The 12,370-nt window shown below is 41.9% G+C and overlaps 1 protein-coding gene across 13 annotated transcripts in view; it reads right to left on the reverse strand.

Annotated features, from left to right (window-relative positions):
- abcc10 (ATP-binding cassette, sub-family C (CFTR/MRP), member 10) overlaps positions 1 to 12,370 on the reverse strand; it is a 198,305-nt gene that overhangs the window by 159,149 nt on the left and 26,786 nt on the right. For 12 of the 13 annotated variants that reach the window (XM_069887931.1, XM_069887927.1, XM_069887929.1 and 9 more), the window contains one exon: positions 2,724 to 2,776. The gene's annotated coding sequence lies outside the window, so the exon portion shown is untranslated. Of the gene's footprint in view, positions 1 to 2,723; positions 2,777 to 3,775; positions 4,009 to 12,370 lie in introns of those variants that run through there. The other variant, XM_069887932.1, reaches the window with a different exon arrangement.

Raw genomic sequence — 12,370 nt, forward strand, 5'->3', positions numbered from 1 at the left:
TATTTTTCATAGTCCCAGAGCATAACTTTTCCCATATTTCATTTTTTATCTTTAAAACATATCAATCCTTGAGAATGTTTTATGCCTACTTGATTATGAGTATTGCTTCTCTCTTGGGTGCTGCCTCCTCCATATATCCATAAATTTCATTTCCTGCATTCATTTAACCATAAATTTGGCCACTTTATTCTTTTTTCTAGTCTTTTGTCCAGTTTTATCCAACATTGGATCCAAATTAAGGTTAAAATCCCCTCTTATCAATATATTTCCTTGTGTATCTACAATCTTCAAAAAAATATCTTGCATAAACTTTTGATCCTCCTCATTAGGTGCATATATATTGACCAAATTCCAAAATTCTGAATATATCTGACACTTCATCATTATATACCTCCCTGCTGGATCTATAATTTCCTCCTCTATTTTGATTGGTACATTTTTATTAATTAATATAGCTATACCCCTCAAGTTTCTGAATTATATGATGCTGCCACTACATGTCCTACCCAGTCTCTCTTTAATTTGTTATGTCCCACTTCAGTTAGATGTGTTTCATGCACAAATGCTATATCAATTTTTTTCTTTTTTCAGTAAATTTAATAACCTCTTCTGTTTAATTTGGTTATGTCTTCCATTAATGTTTATAGTCATATAATTCAACATGGCCATCTCATATCCTGTTTACACCTCATTTCCGCTTCCTCACCACCACCATCCCCCTTTTCCCCATTTTCATCTCTCAGTCTTCCCTTTTTAAACTCAATGTATGACAACACATTTAAAACATAAAGTACTCCAACAACTCCCACATCCAATATTCCCTTAACCCCAAATATCCCCCCCCCCTCTCTGAGTTGCCGCTTATCCCTTGCCAGGCCACCACAACTCCCCTCTCCATTTGGATTGCAAACCTGCTAGCAAGCGTTAACTGATTTCACAGTGACAGTTATACTCTCCACCCCAACCCCCCCAGAAAACTTTTTTTTACACATATAACAAAGTTCATCTTCTTCCCCCCCTTACTTCCTTTCTTCCCTTCTCTTTCCATTCTTTAGTTCTTACATATACATTATTTTTACATCTTTATACATATTTTATTGCCGTTCTTCATTCTTGTTACAACTCTTCATCTCTCCTTTTGTCCTGCAGACGTTCTGCAAATTCTCGTGCTTTCCCCTGATCCGAGAACAGTCTGTTTTGCTCCCCAGGGATAAATATTTTAAGCACAGCTGGATGTCTTAACATAAATTTATAACCTTTTTTCCATAGGATCGATTTTGCTATATTAAACTCCTTGCTCTTCTTTAAGAGTTCAAAACTTATGTCTGGGTAAAAAAAATGTTTTTGACCTTTGTATTCCAATGGTTTATTTCTTCTCTAATTTTATTCCTTGCCCACTCCAGTATATTTTCTCTTGTCATATATCTCAAATATTTTACTAAAATGAATATTGGTTTTTGATGTGTTTGTGGTTTCGGAGCTAGTGTTCTGTGTGCCCTTTCTATTTCCATTCCTTCCTGTATTTCTGTCATTCTCAGGACCTTTGGGATCCATTCTTTTATAAATTCCTTCATATCTGTCCCTTCTTTATCTTCCTTTAAGCCCACTATTTTTTTATGTTGATTCGCCTACTATAATTTTCCAACATATCAATTTTCTGAGATAACAACTCTTGTGACTCTAATTTTTTATCACTTTTTTCCAATTTTCCTCTTGTCATTTACTTCCATTTCTACAGCCGTTTCTCGTTCTTCCACATTTTCTACACTTTTCCCCATTTCTGTCATGACCAGCTCTAATCTTTGCACTTTATCTTCTGTTCTTTTCATTTTTCTTTTAATTGCACTAAATTCTAATGACAACCATTCTTTTAATGCTCTCATTTGTTCTTGAAAAAAACCTTTATCTATATTCTGTCCATCTGTTTTACCTTCTATTTCTCTGTGAAGATCTTGGTCTTCTTCCTCTTCTTGTGTCTGAACCTGTGTTTGTGTCTTCTTCTCTTCTTTGTATCCATGTCTCTTCTGACTTTCCTGATGAGTTGCTTGTCTCACTTTGTCGGGCCTCTTCTTGCTTGGCCTCTTGCTGTTGGTCCTCTTCTTCTGGGTTGCTCATCTGTTGAGCCTCCTGCTGCTGCTCTTCTTTCCTTTCACTCCCTCTCCTGCCGCTTTCCTCTTCTTCCAACTGAGAGCCCTGGTGTCGGGCATCCCTCAGCTGGTCACACTGTGGTTGCCAGCTCCTCAGCTGAGCCCCCTCCCATCAGTCTTCTCCTTAGTTTGCGCACTGCGCACTTTTGTTTGGCTCAGAGAGCCATTTTTGCAGTCCAGCGGTGGGGGGGGGGTGTCACGACTCCGCGGGGCCATCACCAACCTCGGAGATCAGGCGCTCTTTTTCACCACGGCTCCCTGTTTCTTCATGCAGGTAAGGCCTTCTCCTTTCTTTTCCGGCATCTTTTCTTTTTTTCCTGTTTTCACTTTTTCTTTCTTGGGTGCCATTTTCTTTCTTTTCTCTACAACTTTATCTTTTATTTCTTATATTTTGTATTTATTGAACTTTGTCATTTCTTCTTTTCTGGAGAGGGTTGGTATTCCCCGACCAGCCACTACTCCATCACATGAGTCCTTAGTCAATCCAACTTGAGGCATCTGAATATTCATATGATGTAACCAAATAATATCTAATATTCGCTGTCCAGTAATAAATATACAAAAAGAGTTAGTTACCTTACATTCATGTATTTGCAAGTATGTAAGAAATGTCTTCTCCTCTTGTAAAACTGAAAGAAAAAAAAGAGAAAAAATGTAATTTTAATGCAAAATCCCATAACTAATCTAGAAAAAAAAAGGGACTGTACCGTCCATTCTAAGATTAAAGGATGAAAACAATGGGTTTCCTGGTTAAAACCAAATTTACCTTAAGGATGTAGGAGAGAATCCAGTATAAAATTATGATTGTTAAACCATATGGAAATATTGAATAAATGGTTACCAATTTCTTCAAAGGTCCGACCTCTAATCTTCAGCAAACTTAAACGTGAACCATTGAAATAAAGTAGGTGGGTTAGGATCTTTCCATTTAAGTAATGTGGCTTTTCTAGCCAATAATGTTGAAAAAGTAATTATTTACTGCTACTTATTTATTTATTTATTCTGCTCGAACTTTTGTTAGGGTTTCAAAGACACTTTTCCAGAAGTAATGTCGTTTTGGACAAGATCAGAATATATGATAAGCCTACTTGGTCAACAAGGTCGCACAATAGAGAGTCTTTTCGACCACCGACCTCAAGTTGGCTCATCATCAACTTCCCCTTCGCCCGAGCGACTGGCTCTACACGGGGTTCGAGGCCGACGGCAAACTTTTTCACTTCCTGTGGGTGCCTTTCGGTGTTACTAACGGTATCTCTGCTTTTCAGAGGGTTATGGATCGGATGGTGGAGGAGCACAAGCTGATGGCAATGTTCCCATACCTTGGCAATGTCACCATCTGCGGCCATGAACAGCAAGACCATGAAACGAATCTTACGTACGGCAAAGTCTCTCAACTTGACATACAATAAGGATAAGTGCGTGTTCAACACAGACCGCCTGGCCCTACTCGGATGTGTTGTGGCACATGGAGTCATTGCTCCAGACCCCGACTGCATGCAACCACTAATGGAGCTCCCAGTCCCAAACACCCAAAAGGCGCTGAAGAGGTGCCTGGGGGTGTTTTCCTATTGTGCACAATGGGTGCCCAATAACACCGATAAGGCCCACCCCCTGATTAAGTCCACAACCTTCCCATTATCGGCGGAAGCCCAAGCTGCATTCTATTAGATCCGAGGAGACATTGCCAAGGCCACGATGCTGCCGTGGACGAGTCCGAGGAGACATTGCCAAGGCCACGATGCCGTGGACGAGTCCATCCCGTTTCAGGTGAGAGCGATGCCTCTGATTTCTCACTGGCCGCCACTCGTAACCAGACAGGCCAGCCAGTAGCTTTCTTCTCCCGCACTCTGCACGGTCCCGAGTTACTGCACCTATCAGTCAAGAAGGAGGCACAAGTAATCGTTGAGGCAGTGCGCCACTGGCAACATTACCTGGCCAGTAAACGGTTTACCCTGCTAACAGACTAGAGAGCCGTGGCCTTCATTTTTAATACTAAACAACAGGGTAAAATCAAAAATGTCAAGATTCTTAGGTGGAGGATCAAGCTCTCCACCTCCAATGATGACATCTTGTACCGACCAGGTAAACTCAATGATCCCTCCAGGCCCTCCACGACAGTTTGTGCCACCCCGGAGTCACAAGGTTGTACCACTTTATCAAGACTCGGAACCTTCCATACGCCGTTGAGTCAGCCGCTGCCATGATCAGACGCTGCCAAATCTGTGCTGAGTGTAAGCCCCATTTCTACCAACCTGAAAAGGCACATCTTAGTAAGGCCATACGCCATTTTGAACACCTCAGTGTCGATTTCAAGGGTCTCCTACCCACTGCAAATAGGAATGCCTACTTCCTGATGGTGGTGGACGAGTTCTCCAGGTCCCCCTTTGCTATTCCCTGCCCAGATATGACCTCAGCGACGGTAATAAAGGCGCTGCGCACCATCTTCACTCTGTTCGGGTACCCTGATTATATCCACAGCGATCGGGGTCCTTGTTCATGACTGAGGATCTGCGACATTACTTCCTGGCCAGAGGCATAGCCACCAGCAGGACCATCAGATATAACCCCTGGGGTAATGGCCAAGTGGAAAGGGAGAAAGCCACCGTCTGGAAGACGATGCTCCTGGGCCTTCGGTCTAAGAACATGCCAGTGTCCCACTGGCAGGACGTTCTGCCGGAAGCGCTCCATGCCATCCGATTGTTCCTGTGCACTGCCACGAACACCACCCTGCATGAGCGCTTGTTTGCTTTCCCTAGGAGATTGGCGAATGGTTCCTCCATTCCTCCTTTGCTGGCAACGCAAGGGCCGATCCTACTATGGAGACACGCAAGGGGCCATAAGAAGGATCCACTAGTGGAAGCGGTACACCTCATACACGCCAACCCTCAATACACGTTTGTGAGATACCCCGATGGCCACAAGGACACTGTGCCTATCCGAGACCTGGCGAGGGCCGGAGATCCCGAAACTGCCCTGTCCAACACCGACCACCCCATGGAACAGACCACCCCACACTGGAACTCAATACTAGAGGTCGAGCGGCTCTCCTCTACAGGTGTCGGTCCCCCAGGAGACCTCAAACCCCCCCCCTTCCTTCCGGGAGCCCTCAGTCATCACCCCAACCCAGACTGTTCCCCCCACCCCACCCGAGACAGCTTTCCCTCCTGAAAAGCAGAGCACAGACACACCTGCCCCCCATTGGTCCCGCAAAAGGAGGAAATCGCCAGTGCAACCGAACCTCTAGTTAGACGGGAATTTTTTTTTGTCTGTGGGTCCCACCTCTGGAAAAAGTGGGGAGGGGGTTCCGTTTAAAATGAAGGGGTGAATGTAATGATATGGATTATATATGGTCATTGGCTGGTAAAGGCACGGACTGGCCACCTCCTGATGACACTCTCCCCTGGACTCCTCCCCTGTGGCCTAGGCCATAAAGGTTGAGCCATCTCTCCCTTCCTTGCACTTTCCAAGCTTGGATCCGGGCCAACTCAAGTCTTCTGCACAATAAAGCCTATCGTTCCCCTCAGTCTTTTTCCTTATGGTTTTTGGGGCAACTGGTTGTACCCATCAATTTATTGTACAGAATATATGATAAGTCAACTCAACTTTACACCTATCACAAGTAGGGTTTGCACTGGGAAAAATATGGGCGGACTTACCTTTAGACAAATGTGTTCAATGTACCACCTTGAACTGAATCAAAGAATGACAGGCAAAAACTGATGAAGTATTTACTAGTCAAAAAATATGATCCTGTGGCGGCTCACCACAAGGCAGGCGAACCGGCCCCGCTTGTAAGCCACACGGCGGGGCAGCCGGCCAAAATGGCACCGTCGTGGGTTTCCCTTCCTTCCAGCTCGGGGCTCAGAAACCCGCGCTTGGGGACCACGTGATGCCCAGATGACGTCAGCGCCCTCCAGCGCAGTTCTCAGCCAGGTCTGGGCTGGGAGTATAAGTGCAGCCCAGCAGCCTCCAATAAACTAGTCTGCTCACTGAACTTGACCTATCTGGTTGCGTGTGTTATTGCAGGAGCAATGTAGCCGCTGCTAAAATCCCATTGATCATCCAACAACAATTCTTGGAATTCCAATTTCCAACCACCTTTAATTTTACCGTTGGATACCGGTTGCAAGTTAAGTAACCAATTATATATTGTAGCTTATTAACCCTTTCTGAAGTGGATACACCTGAAAAAGGGTGTCTATCATATTAGATGGGTAAGCAGAAGGATAATTTGGAAGTATACAGAAAGTCCCTAATTTGCAAATACATAAAAAATTGTGCCTTGCTCAAATCATATTTGTCTGCTAACTGACTGAAGTACATTAAACTGTCTCCTGGAACTAGGCCTGAAAAGGTTATTACTCCTTTAGTTTTCCATATTGAAAACGTCTGATCAATCAATGATGCTTTAAAAGATAAATTAAGATGTATTTTACTAGATGAAACAAAATTATTAAACCAAACTGGAACCAAATCCCTATCGTATGCTAAAGAACTGGGTTAAGATCTCGTCTATTAATTTTGAATAATGCAAAGGTGAGAGGAGCTCCCAGCAATGAATCTAATGAGTACCCCCCCCCAACTAAATTCCTCTCCAAATCTACCCATAAAGGACATTCCTGTACATCTGAATAATACATTCAACAAAATATATTCCCCTTAAAAATAAGGGCAGTAAGAGAGGGAAGAGCCAGCCTTGGTTAACTAAGGAAATAAAGCAAAGTATAAAATTAAAACTCATATGTACAAAGTCGCCAAGAGTGTGGGAAACTGAAGTAGTGGGAAAACTTTAAAGGGCAACAAAGGACAACTAAACAGAAGAATGATTATGAAGGTAAATTAGCACAAAGTATAAAAACAGATAGCAATAAATGTTATAAATATATAAAATGGAAGAGGGTGGCTAGAGTCAACATAGGTCCTTTGGAAGATGAGAATGGGAAATTGATTTTGAGTAATGAAGAAATAAATGGCTGAGGCATTGAACAAATATTTTGTGTCAGTCTTCACAGTGGAAGACATATCCAGCATGCCAAAGAGTGGTGATAGGGAAGCGAAGGGAGGTGAGAGCCTCGATAAAATAATTGTTACAAAAGACATAGTGATGAGCAAACTAATGGGACTGAAGGTGGACAAATCCCCTGGTCCTGATGGGAAGTATTCCAGGTTACTGAGGGAAATGGAGTGAGCTATAGTTGATGCATTGGTAGTCATTTACCAAAATTCTCTGGATTCTGGGCAGGTCTCGGCAGATTGAAAGACAACAAATGTAACACCACTTTTGAAAAAGTGATGTAGGCAGAAGACAGGTAACTATCAGCCAGTTAACTTGATGTCTGTAGTCGAGAAAATGCTTGAAGCTGTCATTAAGTGTAAAATAGTGAGACATTTAGAACGAAGGGGTTCATCAGGCAGATGCAGCATGGATTCAGAAAGGGTAGGTCTTGTTTAACAAACTTGCTGAAGTTCTTTGAGGATATAATGCTGCGGTAGATAGAGGGGAACAGGTTGATGTATATTTGGATTTCCAGAAGGTGTTGATTAAGGTGCTGCACAAGAGACTTAACAATAAGATACAGATGAATAGAGTCAGGGGAAGTAAATTCATTGAGGATCGATTAACTGACAGAAGGCAGAGTTGGGATAAATGGATGTTTTTCTGATTGGCTGACAGTGGTAAGTGGTGGGGGGGGGGGGCCACAGGGGTCAGTGCTGGGTCCGCCGCTGTTCACCATTTACACTGATGACTTGGAAGAGGGGACAGCGTGCTGTAGCCAAGTTTGTGGACGAGACTAAATAGAGTGGAAAAGCAAATTGTACAGAGGATGTGGGGAGGCAAGGAGTCAGGTGATCTAGTGGCCAGTAGGAGAATACCAACCCTCTCCAGAAAAGAAGAAAAAAAGTGAAGAAAAAGCAAAGCCACAGACACACAAATCACAACAAATAAAAAATAAAGGTGTGGAGAAAATGGCACCTAACAAAGAAAAACCAAAAACAACGGGAAGAAATGAAGAAGGAAAGATGCCGGAAGAGAAAGGTGAAGGCCTTACCTGCATGAAAAAGCAGGGACCCGCCGTGGAAAGAGGGGCCCACTCCCTGAGATTAGTGGAGACCCCGAAGGGTCACAACCCACTGACCGTGGGACTGCAAAAATGGCTCACTGAGCCAAACAGAGGTACGCAACTGCGCGCGTCAAGGAGAACACCGAGGGGAGGGGGGACCAGCTGTGGAGTTTCACTCCACAGCACAAACAGCTGGTTTTATCAATTTGTTTTGCTCCTCTTCTTGCAATTTTGGTAGTTCAATTTCCCAGCTGGAAGATAAAGAAAGCAACGGGAAAGGGAGAGGTGAGAAGGAAAAAAGGAAGCAAGAGACACAACAGATAACCATCCCCGAAGAAGAGGACCAACATCAAGAAACCATGGAAAAAAAAATACCCAACAAACTGAGACAAGCAGCTCAACAAGAAAGTCAGAAGAGACACAGATACAAGGAAGAGAAATAGAAGACACAAACCCAAGAGCAGACACAGAAGAAGAAGAAGAAGAAAAAGAAGACCAAGCTCTGCACAGAGGAATAGGAAGTAAAATGAATGGACAGTACATAGATAAAAAAATTTTCAAGAACAAATGAAAGCATTAAAAGAATGGTTGACACTAGAATTTATTGAAATGAAAGGTACAGAAGAAAAAGTGAGTAGAATAGAGCTGGTCATAACAGATGTAGGGAAATGATTAGAAAATGTGGAAGAACGTGTAATGGCGGTAGAAATGGAAATGAACGACTTAAAAAGAAAATTGGAAGAAAGTGACAAAAAAGTTAAAGAAACACAGGAGTTGTTGGCTCAGAAGATGGACATAATGGAAAACTATAATAGGCGAAACAATATAAAGATAGTGGGCCTTAAGGATGATGAAGAAGGCAAAGATATGAAAGAATTTATAAAAGAATGGATCCCAAAAATCTTGGGAATGTCAGAAATGCAGGAAGGAATGGAAATAGAAAGGGCACACAGAACACTAGCCCCGAAACCACAGTCATAACAAAAACCAAGATCCGTTTTAGTAAAATTTCTGAGATACACGACAAGAGAAAATATATTGGAGAAGGCAATGAATAAAATTAGAGAAGATAAAAAAACCACTGGAATACAAAGGTCAAAAAAAAATTTTCTACCCAGACATAAGTTTTGAGCTCCTAAAGAAGAGGAAGGAGTTTAATGCAGCAAAATCAATCCTATGGAAAAAAGGCTATAAATTTATGTTAAGATATCCAGCGGTGCTTAAAATAGTTATCCCTGGGCAGCAAAACATACTGTTCTCGGACCCGGAGAAAGCACGAGAATTTGCAGAACGCCTGCAAGACAGAAAGAGAGATGAAGAGATGTAACAAGAACAAAGAACGACAACAAACTACACATAAAGATGAAAAAAATAATGTATAAGTAAGAACTAAAGGAGGGAAGAAAAGGGAAGTAAGGGAGAAGGGGGGATAAAAAAGAGGAGGGATTAAAAAAGAAAAAGAAAAGAGGGGGAGCTTTGTTGTAATGTGAAGATAAAAGTCTATTCTGGAGGGGGTTGGGTGGGAGAGAATAACAGTCACTGCGAAATCAGTTGACGCTTGTGAACGGGTTCGCAATCCGAATGGAGAGGGGAGTTGTGGTTGCCCAACAAGGGGTGACTCAGAGAAGGGGTGTGGACACTTGGGGTTAAGAGAATTTTAGATGTGGGAATGGTTGAGATATTTTATGTTTTAGAAGTGTTGTCATACAGCGCATTCAAAAAAGAAAACTGAGAAATGAAAATGGGGAAAAGGGGAGGAAGTAGAAATGAGATGTAAACAGAGTATGAGATGGCCATGTTGAACTATATGACTATAAATATAGCCAAATCAAAAGGAAGAGGCTATTAAATTTACTGAAAAAAGAAAAAATAGATATAGCATTTGTGCAGGAAACGCATCTAACAGAAGTGGAACATAATAAATTAAGGAGAGACTGGGTAGGACATGTAACGGCAGCATCATATAACTCAAAAGCCAGAGGAGTAGCTATATTAATCAATAAAAATGTACCAATCAAAATAGAGGAGGAAATAATAGATCCAGCAGGGAGGTATGTAATGATAAAGTACCAGATGTATTCAGAATTTTGGAATTTGCTCAATGTATATGCACCTAATGAAAAGGATCAAAAGTTTATGCAAGATATTTATTTTGAAGATTGTAGATACACAAGGGAATATATTGATAGGAAGGGACTTTAAACTTAATTTGGATTCAAAGATGGATGAAACTGGACAAAAGATTAGCAGAAAGCACGGTACAATATTTGCATACCACCAACTGAAAACCTACTTGAAGAACAAATTGGGAAGCAGGCTGAGGTTACCAGAAGGAAGCAATTTTGAATATGTGATTACAGACACAATGATAATTAAAATATTTATAACAAACATGTACATCAAACTGCAAGAGAAAGAGAACGAGGAAACAAGCTGTAAACCCAAACAAAAATGGGAACAAGATCTAAACATAAAGATAAAGAATGAAACATGGGAAAAACTATGCTCCAGAACTATGACAAATACAATAAACACGAGGTTACGCATGATACAATATAATTGGTTACACAGGCTATACACCACGCCCGAAAAGTTAAATAATTGGGACCCAACCGTATCAGACAGATGTTTTCGCTGTAAGAAGGAAAAGGGAACAACAATTTGGGCATCTGAGAAAGTGGAAAAGTTTTGGGAAGATCTAAACCAGGTATTAAATAAAATCACAAAAAGCAACATAAAAAATCCAGAGATCTTTCTTCGAAGTAATATAAGAAGTAAAGAATTTGGACTCGATTTGGATGGAGCACAAAAAAGATTTATTATGATAGTTTAGCTGTATCAAAAAAATGTATTATGTCAACCTGGAAATTAGAAGACAACTTGAGAATACAATAATGGTATATAGAAATGAATAAATGTATTCCATTAGAAAAAATAACATATAATTTAAGAAATAACATCAAAGTATTCGAACAAATTTGGGAACCGTACATGGAACACAACGGAGAAGTCCTACCGCGGACCTCCACCCCCTAAAATGACAGAAGGAGAAGACGACGAAATGAACTGACCCAGTATGGAAAAGTAGATGACACATGTCGTAATCTCTGGATTGCTGCCGGTGCCACGCGCTAGTGAGGTAGAAATAGGAGGATGTGGAGGATGAATGCGTGGCTAAAGAGATGGTGCAGGGGGCAAGGGATAAGATTTCTGGATCATTGGTATCTCTTCTGGGGAAGGTCGGACCTGTACAAAAGGGACGGACTCCACTTGAACTGGAGGGGGACCAATGTGCTGGCAAGCAGATTTGCTAGAGCTGTGGGAGAAGGTTTAAACTAGTTTGGCAGGGGGGTGGGGAACAGAGTGTGAGAGCAGTGTCAAGGGAGCATGGCCACCTAGATAAGAATAACAACGATAACAAAGATTTGATGGAGATTAGAGTAGAAGGTAGAAAAGAGAATGTATGTGAGGGTCATTCTCTGAAATGCATATATTTTAATGCAAGAAGCATAGTGAACAAGGTAGATGAGCTTAGAGCATGGACAGATACTTGGGGTCATGATATTGTGGCAATTAGTGAGACCTGGCTACAAGAGGGGCAGGACTGGCAACTTAACGTTCCAGGATGCATTTGTTTTAGATGTGATAGATCAGGGGTTAAAAAAGGGGGAGGAGTTGCTCTGCTTGTTAAGGAGGACATTACTGCCGTGAGGTGGCAAGATGGTCTGGAGGGATTGTCCAGTGAGACTGTTTGGGTGGAATTGAGGGGTGAAGGAGGCATGAGGGTGCTAATAGGGGTGTATTACAGACCACCAAATGGGCCAAGAAAATTTGAGGAACAAATTTGTAGGGAGATAATGTATATGTGTGAGAATCATAAGGTAGTGATCGTGAGAGATTTTAACTTCCCTCACATTGATTGGGATACCCATATAGTTAGAGGGCTGGATGGGCTAGAGTTCGTTAAATGTGTTCAAGATTGTTTTCTAAATCAATTAGTAGAAGAACCGACTCAGGACGGTGTAATACTGGATCTCCTGTTAGGGAACGAGCTAGGTCAGTTATCGGACATCAATGTTGGAGAACAAATTGAGTCTAGTGATCATAACTCTGTTAGTTTTCGGGCAGTTTTAGGGAAGAGCAAGGAGGGGCCTAAAGTTG

The sequence above is a fragment of the Narcine bancroftii genome, chromosome 6 (genome assembly GCF_036971445.1).
Source record: "Narcine bancroftii isolate sNarBan1 chromosome 6, sNarBan1.hap1, whole genome shotgun sequence".
Lineage (NCBI taxonomy): Eukaryota > Metazoa > Chordata > Chondrichthyes > Torpediniformes > Narcinidae > Narcine > Narcine bancroftii.